The sequence below is a fragment of the Stegostoma tigrinum genome, chromosome 22, assembly GCF_030684315.1.
Source record: "Stegostoma tigrinum isolate sSteTig4 chromosome 22, sSteTig4.hap1, whole genome shotgun sequence".
NCBI lineage: Eukaryota > Metazoa > Chordata > Chondrichthyes > Orectolobiformes > Stegostomatidae > Stegostoma > Stegostoma tigrinum.
Window position 1 is genome coordinate 14,381,734 of NC_081375.1, and position 17,903 is coordinate 14,399,636.

Sequence of the window (17,903 nt, forward strand, 5' to 3'; positions counted from 1 at the left end):
TGGCTGGAGAACTACTGAATTTCTCCAGCAATTTCTGCTTTAGTTACAGAACCCGCTGCCTTATCTCAGTGTCAGATCCATAACCCCACCCTACCACACAATCAACCGCACAATGGTTGAAACATTAACGATTCTGAGGGAACTGGACAGGGTGGATGTGTAGAAAACATTGCCTCCTTGTGCGAGAATTTAGAATGCGAGGTCAAAATAAGGGGTCACTCATTTAAAACAGAGATGAATGTTTTCTTCTGTCAGAGGGGAGTAAGTCTTTGGAATTTCTTCTCAAAAGACAATGCAAGGCATTGAATCTTTTAAAGACGGAGCTGGATAGGTTCTTCTTAAACAAGCGGCCGGGGGATGGGTTGAAGCTTAGTGGGATAGGCAGGAATGCAATGTTGATGATACAATCAGATCAATCACAATCTCTCAGTTTACTTATTCGTCATGTTCTTTGCACCCAAGGGATTTCATTCTTTCACTCAACACTCTGATCGTCTAGGCCTGAAACGTCAGCTTTCCTGCTCCTCTGATGCTGCTTGGCCTGCTGTGTTCATCCAGCTCTACACCTTGTTAACTCTGATCTGTGATAATGGGAACTGCAGATGCTGAAGAATCTGAGATAACAAAGTGTGGAGCTGGATGAACACAGCAGGCCAAGCAGCATCTTTTCTGATGAAGGGTCTAGGCCCAAAACATCAGCTTTTGTGCTCCTAAGATGCTGCTTGGCCTACTTGTTCACCCAGCTCCACACTTTGTTATCTCTGATCTCTGGCTTTTTTTAAAAGCAGATTCTGCATTAATTTTGTACCCCAGAGGAAAAGACCAGTTTTTAAAAACACAGTAGTGCTGGGAGATATACATATTTGTTGTACTGGAGATCCATTTCAAAGTTTACAAGGTGAGTCCAGCCAGTGTGTTGCTAGTTTTACTGGATTTTCCACAGTGTTGTGCGTTTTGTGAATTCTTAACGAGGAGAGAGTAAAATTGCATAGGCGTGGAAAGAGATCGCTTCTGTCCAGCATGCGTTTATAGAAGCTTGTGCTGTAATTGTTCTGTGAAAAGTTCCAAATCTGATAGATACCTAAGTTTCCCTCCATCTCCATGGTGTCCAAAGTGCGGAGTGAGAGAATTAAAACTTCTGGGACAAAAAACAAACTGTGGCAGGTTTGAGGGCATGAGATCCTTGAATCAATTACCATGGGACTAGAAGAGCAGGGAGGTGAATTTGTTGAAGATGAATGTCCTGCACTGCGTGAAGGCCCAGACAGCTGGAAGGATCACCACCGAGAAATGCACAGGTCATAGAATCCCTACAATGTGGAAGCAGGCCCTTTGGCCCAACAATTCCACATGACCCTCAGATCATCCCACTAGATCCATCTCCCTATAACCTACACATCCCTGAACAGGAAATTTAGCATGGCCAATCTACCTAGCCTGAATATCTTTGGACTGTGGGAGGAAAACTAGAGGAAACCCCGCACAGACACAGGGAAAATTTGCAAACTCCACACAGACAGTGACCCGAGGATGGAATTGAACCCAGGATCCTGGTGCTGTGCGGCAGCAGTGCTTACCACTGAGCCACCATGCCACCCCTGGTGCTGAAACCAGATAGTGCATGTCAGCAGAGCAGAAACTCACAATCTGTCTTGAGTAGACTTTAGAAAGACTGACTTAGAATTGGAAAGCTGAACCTTTTTCCAGTTTGATGCTAAGGGAGCCAATGTCCCTCATGATGCAGCCACAACTTTGGTGATGTTGGAATTGGGATTTTTGGCTGATATTGAGAAAGTGAGCTAATAAATGCAGTCCATCCTAGAGTGATCTGCATTTGACAGATAAAAGTAGAGGAGCTGATATAATTCTTGGATCATTACACAACAAGACAATGCAACCGAGATCTCAGATTGATCTGGGGATATTTCAGATTGCTCTTGGAGATGGTTATACAAAGCTGGCTGAGACATATTCATACCATTCAGAGCTTCCATTTCCTAGTCAGACCTTTATTGACACATTGCAGCATTTAGCTTTAAATACCCCTCCCCATCTGCTACCAATAATTGAACACAATCCAAAAAAGACATGGAAATATTGCAGTGCAGTATTACTTTCACTAAATAATAAATAGTGTTTCATAACCAGTCATTAGTCACAGTTGATTCAGACTTTAAAAATAAAGTTTTGCTTTACCCTCTAGGTCCAAATTCTTACTCACAGAGTGTAAAATCCAGCTTATTGAAGATTTCAGTGCATTGTCCCAAAGCAGGAAACATTTTAAAAGGGGGTCTATGTCCCTGTAGCCACTAGGAGAATGGCATTACCCCAACCTGTCCTCACCAAAAAGCAGTGCATGTTTTTAAATGGCATTTACATTTATTCATAAATTCTGTTCCTTTTCATGATTCATTATTGGAATAAAAGAAATCTCACTTTACTCAGCATGTAGAAGCCTATATAATTACACCCAAGCATGTGAAATTAAGGTTAAAATGTACAGAGTCAGTGAAAACAAGATGAACATAATGGTCTCCTTCTGGTCCTAACAATTCAGTGACTTTGTATTTTATAAACAGCATCATGTCCAACTTTAATAAACCAAACAAAAGATGGTTAACCATAAGTAGCCATGACATTTCTTAAGAGAGTGACTAACATAAGAACAGAAGATATAGGAGCAGGCTGTAGGCCATTTGGCCTTTTGAGCTTGCTCCACCATTTAATATGATCTTGTCTAATGCTCGACCACGATGCCATATTCCAGCTTTCTCCCCGTAACCCCCGAAGCATTTAAAAATTTAAAAGCTTATCCGTCTCCTTCTTGAATATAGTCAGTGACATGGCCTCTGCTGCATTCCGTGACAGAGAATTCCACAGGTTCACTGCCCTTTGAGTGAAAGAATGTTTCCTCACCTCAGTCCTAAAATGTTTACCCCGTATCCTGAGACTCTGATCCCTGGCCCTAGATTCCTCAATCTGCAAAAACATCCTCCCTGCATCCACTCTGTCCAGCCCCATTAGAATGTAATATGCTTCAAACAGATCCCCTCTCATCCTTCTAAACAGTAGTGAATATAAGCTCATCAAACAACGTTCTCCTTATAGGACTGTTCTGCCATTCCTGGTTTCAGCATTATGAACATTTGCTGCATACCATCCTCCGTTGGATAGGGAGACTAAAACTGCATACAATAGTCCAGATGTGATTTTACCAAGGCTCTATATAACTGCAGTTAGACACCCTTATTTCTGAATTCATTGCCTTTTGCAATAAATGGCAACATACTATTTGCCTTCTTAATTGCTTGCTGCATCTGCCTATCTACTTCCATTTACTGGCATACAAAAACAGCCAGATCCCTTTGCGTATCCACATTTCCCAATATAACACCAATTAAACAATATTCTTCTTTTCTGTTTTTTACAAAACAAGGGAAATGTAACCATCTAACCAACGCTCCCACCTCGACAATGATGTCATTCTGGAACTAAATGCCCCCTCCAATTTTCAAATGTACTTATTTGCATTGTTTGCACATTTACAAAGTTGAATTATTTTTAGTAACAAGGATAGTGGATGTTTGTGGAATGAAAGAACAGGGATCTCAAATCACATACGTTAACTATCTTGGTCACATCTCAGAATCTGTACTTGTTCCAGATATTGCATTCCCATAGGTAATAACTACTGTCTCCCCAGCGTTTAGCTGGGACAGCATTCTCTACTGATTATTGGAGAATTTAAAGATAGAGATAAGGTCAAGAGAGTTGTGGTGAGGTATAGATGGGTGTTGAGGCTATGGATTTTAATGCTATATTTTCAAAGATGTTACTGAGGAGCAAGACGTAGGTGAAGCAATGATGACAGCAGTGATAGATCCTTGATCAATAGTTGATTCAGAAGGGCTGTGTTCAATATTGTGCATACTGAATATTACAGACTATTAGAAGGCTCATCCTTTACCTTAGTGCATAATAAATACAGGATCTACCATGAGGAAGGCCAATCTTATTCTACTCTAATGGGGATTCAATTGTATCCAGGAAAATATACATTCCAATTAGTTGCTCCCTCTTCAAAACATACCTAAAACAACTCAACACAGTGACAACTCCATCGTGTAGCACAAAGGCATTAAACGAGCATCAAAAAATTCTTCTGTCTAATCCAACTGTCATTTTTGACGTCAAAATCTCTAGTCACACCACAGGAACTCCACACAAAATGGTTGATGTTTTCAGAAGAAAATCTTTTCCAATTTCACCTTTTCCAATTATATTAGAAAGGGAAAAAAAATAGTAATTTACATGACATCCTTTCCCAAGTGCATATCGATGCAATGAACAGATAGAGTTGTACTCATTTCTGTTCAGCCCGCTGTGAGAAGATTATACAATATCCAGGATCAATCAATCTTTAACATTTTTTTCCTGAAAACAAACAGAGGACAATAAAGTCTCAATTCTATTAACATTTGCTCATACTAAGGAAAGAAATTGTAATACTGACACTTCACTGAAGATAACACCCTGATTGAAAAGGAAAGGAGACTAATGCCTCACTGCTCACAATACAGTTTCCTGCACATCGGTGACACCAAACAAATCTGGGTCGCTGCTTTGTGGGACACTTCACTCTGTCCATAGGAATGACCCGACCTCCCTTGCTATTTCAATAAAGCATCTGGCGCTCAAACTAATGTTTCTGTCCTTGGCCTGCTGTAATGTTCTAATGAGCAAGTTCGAGGAACAATACGTTTTTTTTTGCCTCGGCACTTTATAACCTTGAGGTCTTAATATCCAGTTCAACAACTTTAGCACCTCAGTCCCATGATGTTTGTCCTCCATTTTCTTTACATTTCCACTCCAGGACCCAGCCTTATCTTGTTTACGTCCATTTGACTTTGCTCTCAGCAGAGAGAACCCATTCTCTCCCTTTTTACGGTAATGTACACCCATTTTACATCTCTATTTTTCGTTCACCGCAATATGCAACACTTTTGTCTTTTCGCTGAGCCTCCACACCATCTGTTCCCCTGATCCCTCACACCCCACTTGTATCAAAAGTATAAAGCCACCCTCTTCTAACCATTTTCAGTTCTGAAAAAGTCATACCAAACTTGAAACATTAACTCTGTTTCTTTCTGCACAGATGCTCTGATGAGTCTCTCCAGCATTTTTCTGTGTTTGATTCATTTTATTTCTGATTTGTCCGCCCATTCTCCGTGCAGTCCACTTGATTGAAACCTCATCCACCAACTTAAACAACCACCCCTCAACCACTCTCATTTCTTTTTGTACATTCTGCAGAAAGCATTGCAGCAACTCACCAAGACTTACAAAGTTCATTCATTCCACTATCCAGATGGATGAGGACATCAGTGCATGGAACACCAACAATTACAAAATGCCCACTATACACATACCATCATGACTTGGATACACATCATTGTTCCTATAATGCTGCCAAGAAAAATAATGCAGATGCCGGAAATCTGAAATAAAATCACAAAGGGCTGGAGGAACTCAGCAAGTCTGGCAGAATCTGTGCTGAGTCAAAAACAGAGTTAACCTTTTGAATCTGATATGACTCTTCTTCAGAACTGGGAACTTGTTCTAAAGAAGCACATACTGGATACTGATACACTGTTGCCTCCAGGCCTGCTGAGGTTCTCACTTTCTGTTTCTATCTCACTGGACACCATCAGCTACTGTCTTGAAGACATCTCAAGTGTAGATTGCAAGTTAAGTTGATTGACTTCCAGCCTCAAATGTAAATTGTTCATAAACTACACATCATGGGAGAAGTATCTACACTTTATTCTGCTATTTCCATTTACATCTTACTTCTTCATGAGTGCCATTACCATCTAGGTAAAGTCACCATTGTCCCAGAGGACCATTCTCTCTCAATAGAAAATAATGACTAGTGGTAAGTTTAAGTTGAGGGTCACCCTGGCTCAAACAAGGACTGAAGTCCAGAAGGAGTATCCTTCATGGTAACCTCAGCCAGCATGGTAATTGCTCCTGTACTGTTGGTATCACACCATGTCACAAACCAGCCAGACAACCACCCTGAGCTAACCAACCACCTCATTGCCATCTACTGAGATAATGGGAACTGCAGATGCTGGAGAATCCGAGATAACAAAGTGTGGAGCTGCATGAACACAGCAGGCCAAGCAGCATCTTAGGAGCACAAAAGCTGACGTTTCGGGCCTAGAGCCTTCATTAGGAAAGGGGGATGGGGAGAGGGTTCTGAAATAAATCGGGAGAGAGGGGGAGGCGGATCGAAGGTGGATAGAGGAGAAGATAGGTGGAGAGGAGACTGACAAGTTAAAGGGGCGGGGGATGGAGCCTGTAGAGGTGAGTACACGTGGGGAGGTAGGGAGGGGATAGGTCAGTCCGGGGAGGACGGACAGGTCAAGGGGGCGGGGAGAGGTTAGTAGGTAGGAAATGGAGGTGCAGCTTGAGGTGGGAGGTGGGGATAGGTGAGAGGAAGGACAAGTTAGGGAGGCGGGGACGAAATGGGCTGGTTTTGCAAAATCTCCCCTCCCCCCACTGCATCCCAAACCCAGCCTAGCTCATCCCCGCCTCCCTAACTTGTCCTTCCTCTCATCTATTCCCTCCTCCCACCTCCAGCCGTACCTCCATTTCCTGCCTACTAACCTTATCCCGCCCCCTTGACCTGTCCGTCCTCCCCAGACTGACCTATCCCCTCCCTACCTGCCTACCCATACTCACCTCTACAGGCTCCATCCCTGCCCCTTTAACTTGTCAGTCTCCTCTCCACCTACCTTCTCCTCTATCCATCTTTGATCCACCTCCCCCTCTCTTCCTATTTATTTCAGAACCCTCTCCCCATCCCCCTTTTCTGATGAAGGGTCTAGGCCCGAAACGTCAGCTTTTGTGCTTCTAAGATGCTGCTTGGCCTGCTGTGTTCATCCAGCTCCACAACTTGCTACCATTGCCATCTACTGCTGTCTTGCGCCATCATCTCTATTATTATTTAGCCTCTTCTGCTTTCCAGTTCTTCCTGTTTTCCTTCCTGATGGAGAACTGCTGATTTTAAGATCATGAACACTTGTTCTTAATCTCCTCCATTGGAGGAACCAATTGTTTGGTGCCTGCCTTTCTCACATTTTGAACATTTCAATCAGATGTCAGCTTTCTTTCACATCGGCAGCAACACGTTCCACAGGAAGAACTTTCTCAGCTGTGCCTGTGAATCACTGAAATAGATCAGGACTTTTCAGAAGAAGTTTGGATTTCCCTGTTTAAGAAATGTTGCTGATGATTAATTGCAAGTGAACACTCATGAAAATATTTGGACTGTTGTCTGTAAAATCAATGCAACATGAAGTCAAGCTATTTTGGTTCTGGAGAATAATAACCAGTTGTTCTAAGTCTCAATTTCATGATGTGTTCTGAAAAATAATACCTGCTCTTTATCTCTGAATCTAAACAGGAGTTTGTCTAATAAGAACTCAGAAACACAACTCACGCTGACTCTTGTAACCTAGTTCTGTCTGTCAACGAACCAAGAGTCAAAAATCCTTTCTAATGCCTTATTATAGGCTATCTCTTACATAGCGAAATTAAATTTCTCAGTTTTCTCTTCACTTATCAGCTTATCAGAATTTATAGTGGATTTTAAAACAATTTAATCAATCAACGATGACAGCTACTGCAGCATAAATTAGGTTAAGGTTTATTAAAAAAAGTTTTTAAAGAATCTAAAGCAATTTTGCTTTTGCAAGGAATATCTTTCGATTTTCTGGGAAAGGGACTTTGTGCAAATGCAGGAATATGTACAGGGTAAATCATTCTACTCAAAGGGGTTACAAGGTCGTACATTTTATTAAGGGACTGGGATGACATTGAATCATGAAACAAAGATTGAGTGTTTTGAAACTTCATCTGAACCCTAAAATAAATTACTGACATTAACTCACTTCTAAAAACTTATTGGATTTTTTTTCTTTCAGAAACTTACAGCACACAAGAAGGTTATTCGGTCCCTTGTATTCATTCCTTGACCGATTCTCTTTGGATCAAATGTTTTCTCCAGTAGTATATTTTCAGATTGGTATGACAGGTCGGCACAACATCGAGGGCCGAAGGGCCTGTACTGTGCTGAAATCTTCTATGTTCTATGTTCTGTATGCCGTCTAATTCCTGCACCTAAATGTCAGTGAAAGTCATAGAGTCATATAGCAGGGAAACAGACCCTTTGGTCCAACCAGTCCATGCCCAGCATAGTCCCAAACTAAACTAGTCCCACCTGCCTGCGCTTTGCCCATATCCCTCCAAACATTTTTTAATCATGAACTTATCTAAAAAACTTCTAAATATTGTAACTTTACTCACATCCACCACTTCCTCTGAAAGTTCATTCCACACAAGAACCACTCTCTATGTATAAAAAGTTTCCCCTCATGTCTTTTTTTAAAACCTTTCTTCTCTGACCCTAAAAATATGACTCCCAGTGTTGAATTTCCTCACTCTAGGGAAAATACACCTGCCATTCACCTTATCTATACCCCTCATGATTTTATAAACATTTATAAGGTCACCCCTCCTATACTCAAGTGAAAAAGTCCCAGCCTACCTAGCCTCTCTTTATAACTCAAACCCTCTGTTCCCAGCAACATCTGGTAATTTTTTTCTGAACCCTCTCCAGCTTAATAATATCCTTCCTCTAACAGGGTGACCAGGACTGGACACAGTACTCTGGAAGAAGCCTCACCGAAGTTCTGTACAACCTCAATGCAACATCCCAACTCCAATACTCATTGGCCTGAGTTATGAAGGCAAGCTTTCTAAACACCTTCTCAACCAGCCTGTCTAGATAGCAATATTGGAAATCGGTCCTCTTTGCACTCATTTCCCAGATAGAAAATGAAGATTAAAAAAGAACAAATACTGGGGCCATTGTACCGTTGCCTTTTGGGTGTTGGACTATTGGAATGACAGAATTACAGGTATCCCAGGCCTGCTGCCTTATCCAGACACTGGGCCCTTTGCATTTGTTAATGAGGATCTTAATCCCTGCAGAATGATCGTCTGCAGAGTCGGTCTGTTTTTAAATATTGTAATATTAGACCTTGCTCCCTCAGGATTTTGCTTCAATGCGTGGTCCAGCCAACATTTCTTATAGGATGTGCTGAAGGCCACCATAAAATGAGGAGGTTCTTTTATTTTCAAGCTTTTCCTCATATGAAGCTGGGAGAAACAACTGAAGATGCATGATCAAGTGACTACTCACACTCTCCGCCTTTGGCTCCCAAAAGGGACAAGCTTGGCATTGCAGAGGTCTGAAGTTGATGTCTGTGTCACTGGTCTGGGAACCTGGGGCCGGAATCAGCATGTGCTAGACTTATTAAAATAAACAATATTTATCTTACCCGGCTGGGATCTTTTGCTAGAAGACCTCCAAGACTCTTTGTGAAGAATGCAACGAATCTTGAATATTTTGGTGGAAGTTGATTATTTCTTACATTGCCACTCCAATCAATTCCCAATTAGAGCTGGCTGAACATTTGTTACATACACATATCAAAGTGGGCGTTTTCTAATGGACCTGTTCAGAGATATTATTACATACCTCTGGAACTTGAAAATTGCCTCCTGGCTCAGAAGTAGGGACATTACCACCCCACTCAAAAAAAATCTATATATGAATAGTTATCTTCTAATTAACCTGCTCAGAGATGTTGTAACATCCTTCTGTGGTAGGTGGGACTTGAATGCAGGCCTCCTACCTCAGAATTCTATTTATCTTCAATCACTGCATATTTAGATTCCATCAACGGGACCTATTATATATTAACAAGTGAGGTCTTGTTCTGCAGTGGTAATGTCCCTACCTCTGGGCCAGCATTTAAGTCCACATAGAATCCCTACAGATCATTCGGCCCATCAAGTCCACACCAATGTTCCTCTCACCCAAACCCAACCCTGTGTCTCCGTAGCCCTGCATTTCTACCATGACTAGACTACATAGCCTGCACACTGCTGGACACTATGGGCAGTTTAGCATGGCCAATCCACCCTAATCTGCACATCTTTGGACTGAGGGAGGAAACCCACACAGACATGGGGAGAATGAGCGAACACCACACAGATAGTCACTGGTGAGTGGAATGAAACCTGTGCCTTTAGTACTAAGAGGTAGCAGTGCTAAGCACTGAGCCACCATCTCTGGTGAATGAGTTAAAAACAAAACGTTTGTAGTTGCAGAGCATCAACCAGGCAGCTTTGTAACTTTGAAATAAGATAGCATGGGACTGAGTGACCTCTGCAATTATTATCATTACACTATGCCTATCCTGTAGAATTGCAAATTTTACATAATTTTCATTGGATTTTCCTTGTTTACCAGCAGTGAGTAGCATGGGCAAAGTGTCACATGTGTTTGATATGTAATAATGTACTCCACAATCAGTAACAATCAAAATAGGTTATTAAGAGTTGGTTTACAGTCAATTAATCAGACGGTATCCCAGCCAATTTACATTAAGTAGACTTATTATTGCATGTTTCTTCCTGGCCTCGACTTACAGCCTAAAGGGCTCAATAGATTCGAACACATTTGTTCTGTTTCAAATCTTATTAAAATGCTCCTAAAGCTGTATCTGACAAATGGATGTTATAATAAAGGAGTCTGAGACTGTTCGATAGGCCAGGTTTACACAGGCTGCAAGTAAGCTATGGGCAAATTATTACATGACCAACATCCAAATGATAAGATTTTTCAGTGCGTTACCATAGAAGTGTCAGATTGAATGTTTCAATGCTTGAATATGGTTGTTCAATGGTTAGCACTGCTGAGCCACAGCACCAGAGACTGGGGTGTGATTCCACCCACGGGATACTGTCTGTGTGGAGTTTGCACATTCTCCCTGTGTCTGTGCGGGTTTCCTCCAGGTGCTCCGGTTTCCTCCCACAGTCCAAAAATGTGCAGGTTAGGGTGGACTCGTCATGCTAAATTTTCCACAGTGTACAGGGATGTTTAGGCTAGCTGGGTTAGCCGTGGGAAATGCAGTGTTGGAGAGAAAGGCTAGGGGGACCTAGGGTCTGGATGCGATACTCTTTGAAAGGTTGGTGTAGACTCGAAGGGCCAAATGGCCTGCTTCGACACTGTAGGGATTCTATGATTACGAAGGATGGACGATTGCTGTGTGACATTTCTGTGATCTTGACTGTCCTCCATGAACTACATTTGAATTAAACCTTTGGAACTAGAGGTTTTGAAAAAGCTATATCTGAATTTTTAAACTGGAGTTGAAAAGACATTGAAATTGCTTTCCTCTATAAGGAGCTGACGAGTCACTCACTTACTGACACTGAGATCTCCTGTGTGAAATCAAACTAAAGATTATCTGTCTTCTGCCCTGCTACCAACTCTATTAATCTTCTCCCAGCTCTATATTCAAACTCCTGCTTGTATTACATGATACTGGATTCTTTGAGTTAATGCCAGACATTGTGATGGATGCAGTCAGTGTAGTGATACCTGCTGTCGCAGTTCAATGGCTAAATCAAATTAAGCCCCTTAATCCGATCTGCAACACCTTAATGCAACATGGTGTCATCCCTTCAGTGCTGAAGCTTCAATACCGTGTGTGTCACTCAAGGTTCAGATTCAGACCTAGCAGGATCAGAATTCAGGCAGCGAATGAAACCACGTACAGTTATCTACGTCAGCGGCTCCCAAGTTTTTCAATGATATGGAGCACTTCAGTGAGACAAACAATTCCATAACAAACCACTCTTTTCAGCTGAATTGATTGCTTGTAAGTGTCACATTTTCTTGCACTTACTACGGTTTTACTAGAGGAGCTTGCAACAGAGTGAGTACAACAAGGTAACGAAGGACCAAATGCACTAATGCTTCAGATCCAGGAGAAAAAATATACTGTTGTTGACGGTGAGCGCAGACACATTTTTAAAATCTGCTCAACTCAACAATTTCTAACTTAGTTATCCGTTTCTTCTTACATCAGAGTAATCTAAATGGATTTTGCAAAAAAAAATGGATACATTCAATTTAGCTGCATAAACTAATGTTAACCCATTCTGCCTCATTTGCTATCAATGATAATGCATTCAAACACTGTTGCTGGGTTTTCATGGTAATTGGTAAAAAACTATCACATCATCTGAACTTTGTTGTTTGGCCACTTGCATTTAAATTGTTCGCGGTTTCGAATCGAAAGACTGATTAATTTTAATTTGACGACAAATTTTCACGAATTTTGTGAGTTGTAGGTTTGGTTGGATGGCAAGTGAAACTGTGTGTATTTTACACTGATGTTCCTCACTCTTGTACAAAATTTCACAGCATACCAGTGTGCAACAGCACGTTGCATGAAAATCACTGATCCCCATGACCAAGCAGTTGGTCATTGAGACAGGAGTGGAATACAAATTCTTCCCTTCTTTCTCTTTGGGTGCTATCCCATCATTCACTCCTTAACCCCTACCCTCATCCTATCTTCTGCTCATAAATCGACATTTTCCCAGCTACCGTCAGTTCTAAAGAGAGATCCCCGGATCCGGAACATTAATTCTGATTTTTCTTCACAGATGCTGCCAGATCTGCTGAGCTTTTCCAGCAACTTCTGTTTTTGCAGCTGAAAGAAAGACAGATTTATGTTAATCTTCTAATACACCAATTAATGGAAACATAGGACCAAATCATGTGGAGTTTTTTTGGCGAAGTGTCAGTTTTGTTGAGAGTTTGGATAGTTTTTCATCATGGGGCCAAATGAGACCTCTCACTGTACCTGAGCAAACTCATCTCATTAACTGCCTACGCCACTCCTATGGTCATCTTCAATCCAATTCTAGCCCTATTTTACCCCTTGCTGTTCCCAGAAGAACTCAACACTCACTGGATATTTGCCAAAGGACCAGCATCCTTTGTCTGTGCGCCATCTGGAGAAGACTGCCATGCCCTGCAGCGAGGGTAGACTTTCCAAAGTTGTTTGCTCGGTGATGGACATGCATTCAGAACATGTTGGCGAGGGTACAAGTGAAGCCATGATTCTCTGACAGAGACCTGGAGGCTGTGGTGGACAGGGTGGTGCAGATCAGGGGCATCTTCTTCCTGGAGGAGCAGCAGAGAGGGGGCCAGGCCATCTGGCAGCCTAGCTTCAAGTCATTGCAGTGTCCATGGAGAGGAGGAATGGTTAATAGGGTCACAAACTGTCCTGTTCCTCCAGGGTAAATGCTACATTCTTCTCTCTGCTCTCTCACACTCACTCCATCTGCATTGAGGCGCAGGGTCTGCCACTCTCACTATTGGTCGCAACATCTTTCCTCATTGTCTCCCGTTTGCTCCTCTTAATGTTACATGATCTTTGTGCTGCCTGCTCAAATGCCAGGGCACCTTGTCACCTTTAGGCCACCTTTCATTTACAGTTTACTCTGCCTTGACTTCCTTCCAATCCCCAGGACCCCAAGTCTCCTTCCCAGGGCAGCAGGCCCTTCGTTCACCACCACAACCTCTACCCCCGCCCCCACAAGTGACCAAACTGGACAGCTCTGAGTAGGAAATTCAGACCCCTGGCTGGTGGCTGTCCATTCCACTACCTGTGTTAGCCCTATCCCTGGTCTTATGGGCTGCAGAGACGCAGGACCTACTCCCGGGACCGGAGAGGCATAAGAATCCCTTAGCAGCAAACACCCTGACCTGGTCAATCCCCTGAACTAGTATTGGAGGCTGCTGTCAATTTGCTGGGAGCCCCTGACTGATGGGCGCCTCCATAGACTTATCAGAGAATTATTCCCCTAAGAGACCAGATGGGAAAGTCACAGAACTAAGGGGTTCCAACTTAAGACTGGGATGAGGAGGAGTTTCTTCTCTCAAAGGGTTGTGAGTCTTTGCAACTCCTTGCCACAGAAAGCTGTGTGTATTAAAGGCTGAGATAGGCAGATTCCTTGAACAGTTGAGGAATCAAGGGTAGTGGGGAATGCGTAGAAAATTGTTGGAACAACTATGATCTCAACAAATGGCCTACTCCCATTCCTGTGTCTTATGGTGTCATTGAGGCTTTGAGATGTGGCCGACTGTTTTCTGCACGTGCAGTGTGTTTGCTGCAGAGAGTTGCTGGTATACTGAACCAAGTGAGTGATTGACGTAGCACACTGCTGTACAGCAAGATGTCCATCCCCTTGAATGAGGACCGCTGCTGAATCATGACCTGGCTGCAATTGTCCTTGCAACAGCCTTGCAAAGCTAGTTACCCCCAGTGTGCCCTGTACTGCCAGACTATGCCCCTTTAGCATTCTGCAAGTGGATTGCAGAGGGGCCATGAGGATCTGCCAACCATTGAGCACTAGTGATGTTTGATGAAGGGAGCTTGCAGCTCATGCCCATGGAATGCGCTCTGAGAACATGTTTGGTGCTGAGCAACATGGAGGGTCCTCTCAGCAAGAGGAGATTTGAAGTCATGAGGTTCCTGCTCCGACTTCCATGTCGAGAGTTCCTGGCGACTCGTTCACTCAGACTGGGCGGCAGGATTGGAAGTAGCATATCAATGAGGTGAGATGTGCAGTCAAAAAGGTAGTTAGGAAGTAACACAAGGGAACCCGCTGCCCCCGAGTGAGAATTTCACCTTGACAGCTAGAAGATATTTAACAGTGAGTTGCTTCCGATGTCAAGATTAGCCTCACTGGATTTCTCATGTGATTCTGTCACATTATTTGCTGCAGTCCACATCACTCAGGCCCTGCTCATTGAGTCTGACCGCACAGAAAGAGGTATTTTGCCCATTTAGCCAGCTCTTTGTCAGAATGATGCAATTGACCTCAGTTCTATGGTCTTCTTTCCCCATGACTCAATGGGCCAAATGGCCTGCTTCTGTTCCTCTGCCTTATGGTCCAACTGTGTGATTTTCTTCTCGGTGAATTTTTACCACTTTATTACTACCCCTTTCTGTCAATGCATTCTAGATCACGCAACTTAAAAAATAAATTCTCTGTCCTCCATTTCTGCCTCTTTGCCAATTATTTTAAGTTTGCGTGTCCTTTGGGCTACTAAACCTTCTACTTTTGGAAGTCAAGTCCCCACACACACGTTGTTAAAACCCTTCATGATCTTGAAGGCTGTGATTGCATCTTGCTCTGTTGTCAGGAGGATGACCCCAAATTCCTCCCTGTGACTGAAAGTGCGTTGTCTGTGTGGAGATCAGGTGGCTGAGATTGAGACGTGACCCTGCGGGGATGAGGAGGGGAGTGAGGAACAGAGGAATTGGGAGTGGGGCGGGGGGGGGGAGCAGGCAATTCAGCCTCATTGGGTCTGATTGGACCTTACAGAATACTGAGAGGCCTAGATAGAGTGGATGTGGAGAAGATGTTTCCACCAGAATGAGAGACCAGGACCCAAGGGCACAGCCTCAGAGTGAAAGGCCTACCCTTTAGAACTGAGATGAGATGTAATTTAATCAGCCACAGGTTGGTGACCCTGTGAATCTCGTTGCCACAGAAACCTGTGGAGTCCAAGTCATTGAGTGTATTTAAAACAGAGATAGATAGGTTCCCAATTAGTAAGATTAGATTCCCTACAGTGTGGAAACAGGCCCTTCGGACCAACAAGTCCACACCGCCCTTTGGGGCATCCCACGCAGCCCCATCCCCCTATAACACATACACCCCTGAACACTACGGGCAATTTAGCATGGCCGATCCACCTAGCCTTTACGTCTTTGGACTGTGGGAGGAAACCGGAGCACCTGGAGGAAACCCACGCAGACACGGGGAGAATGTGCAAACTCTGTACAGGCAGTTGCCCGAGGCTGGAATTGAACCCGGGTCCCTGGCACTATGAGGCTGCAGTGCTAACCACTGTGCCACTGTGCTGCCCACATTCAAAGGTTACAAAGAGAATGGGGTTCAGAAACATCTCAGCCATGATTGAATGATGGAACAGAGTCAATTGGCCATTGGCGTAATTCTGCTCCCAAGTCTAATGGTCTTACACTGTTACAGACCCACAGGAATGGCCTGACTGTGGTCTCTGTGCATCACTCAGTACTTATGACAGCACACAATGCCTGCTTCCCTCAGCCCTCTTAACAACTGTTGTATTTGCTGAAAGGCCTTGCCTCAAGCATTGCTTTTTTGCATTCCCACTAACAGCACAATCCTGCTGAGTGTGGAAGTTGCCAAAACACAAAGAAACAACTGAGGCATGAAGGACTGGCTCATTTGTGAGTTAACTGCTCTGTGTGCACGGCTGTAATGGATTTTAATGAGGCATATTACATTCTGGGGACAATTACTGTTTAAAGGCATTAGCCTGTGGTTATAGAGATAATAGGAACTGCAGATGCTGGAGAATCTGAGATAACAAGGTGTAGAGCTGGATGAACACAGCAGGCCAAGCAGCATCATAGGAGCAGGAAAGCTGACGTTTCAGGCCTAGACCCTTCATCAGCAGGGTCTAGGCCCGAAACGTCAGCATTCCTGCTCCTATGATGCTGCTTAGCCTGTGGTTATATGTCGTTGGGTACTAATGAATGTGGGACTGAAGTACATTGAGCAGCGAGTAGCCAAACACCTTGGGGGTTGGCAGGAATGTAATAAGCAAAGAAAAGGTCGCTGGAGGAGGGTGTGACTGGATTGCAGATGTGTGGAAGAGGAACACTGGAAACGCTTGCTCGCAGGAATTCGGCTTTGGTTTACATAATGCTGCTCCCTTTCTTGCTATTTATCTACAAGATTTTCTCCAGGGCCTCTGATTTCTCACTTCATTAGAGCAGGTCAAGGCCTGGAATACACACGCGCTGGGGTTTGATCAATCACTGAAGGAGGAGGTTTGCCTGATCCCCCAGGCGGTGTACTATGTAATTAACTATATGTAGACAAGCACGGCTATTCACACTGCATAATGATATCGTTACAATGTTCAGTTATTTATTAAATCTTTCTCATCTCTGTACTTGTGGACTGAGAGATTTAGAATCGATCTAACTTTCAGTTTCTGTGAGTGCTCAATTCCTGCAGAATCTGAAAGGCATCTCTGTCCACAGACAAGTTCTGATTAAAATCTGTGGCCCTGCGGACCCCCAGCTCTGAAGATACCTGCAGGCCATCCCTGGAGGCAGGACATGCTCTTCTCACAGATAATATCTGTTAGAGACAGTGGCATGTGTCCTGACTTCTGAGTCAGGAGGCCTGGGTTCAAGTCCCACCTACTCCAGTGCTGTATAATAACATTGCTGAATGGGTTTATTAGAAAATAAAATTATCGGGCCCTCTTTTAAAGCAAGGTAGATCAGAGCCCAGTTTGAGCTGAGTTCAAAGAGACTGTGCACATGGAAACATTTTGAGTACATAGGGAACCTCCTGGTTCAAAGCCAAGTGTCTGTCCATTGAATTGCATGAGACCTAAATGGCATCGAATGACCAACTCACTGAGACCAGAGAGAAGTTCGGCTGGAAAATAAAACATTGTAACGCTGGTGGATATTCACCTGAAACATCGAAAATAGGAGCAGGTGTTTGCCATTCAGCACTTCAAGCCTACTCTGCCATTCAACATGATCATGGACGATCCCCTCTGCCTCAAAGCCATATTCCCATTTCCTCTCTTTATGCTTTGATGTCTTCAATATCTTAAAAAAATTTTCTTTCTTGAATATACTCAGCAATCTTCTCCCCAGTGCTTATCATGAGAGCAATTTCCACAGGTTGACCAGCGTCAGAGTGGAGAAGTGTATCCTCATCTCAGCCCTAAATGGTCTACCCTGTTTTCTGAGATAGTGACCCCTGGTTTTAAACTCTCCAGCAAGGAGTAACATCTTCCCTGCATGTAGTCTGCCTAGTCCTCGTAGAATTTCATACGTTTCAATCAGATTCCCTCCTGTTCTTCTAAACTCTAACAAACACAG